Genomic DNA, 546 nt, shown 5'->3' on the forward strand with positions numbered 1-546 from the left:
ATATATATAAACACAGCTTTATCCAGTCTCCAATTGCTAGTCAATTGGGCTGGTCCCAAGTTTTAGCTATTAAAAATTATGCTGCTTTGAACATGGATGTACATTTATCACTGTGGTATGATTCTTTTAATTCTTTTGGGAAGAACCCCAGAAGGTGAATAGCTGTGTCAAATGAGTGAGATGGAATTTCAGAGTTGTTTTAATTTACATCTCTTGAATGACCAGTGAGGTTGAACATTTTTTGTACATTTATTTGCCATTTGTTCTTTTTCATCTGAGAAGTGTATAGTCATCTCAGATGCCTGTTTTTGGATTAGGTCTTTAAATCTGGGGAGTACTTTTCAATTCTTTATATGTTCTAGATATTAGTCCATTATTTGAGAAATAACTGGCTAAAATTTTACTCACTCTGTGAGCTGCCTTTTCTGTCTGATTTACTTTGCTGTGCAACAGCTTTTTCATAAGATGAGGCCCCAGTTGTTGATTCTTGGTAGTATTACTGTGTGATTGGGGTTTTGTTCATGAAATCTTTGCCTACACCTATGT

The sequence above is a fragment of the Fukomys damarensis genome, unplaced genomic scaffold, assembly GCF_012274545.1.
Source record: "Fukomys damarensis isolate Sample0158 unplaced genomic scaffold, DMR_v1.0_HiC HiC_scaffold_24, whole genome shotgun sequence".
Lineage (NCBI taxonomy): Eukaryota > Metazoa > Chordata > Mammalia > Rodentia > Bathyergidae > Fukomys > Fukomys damarensis.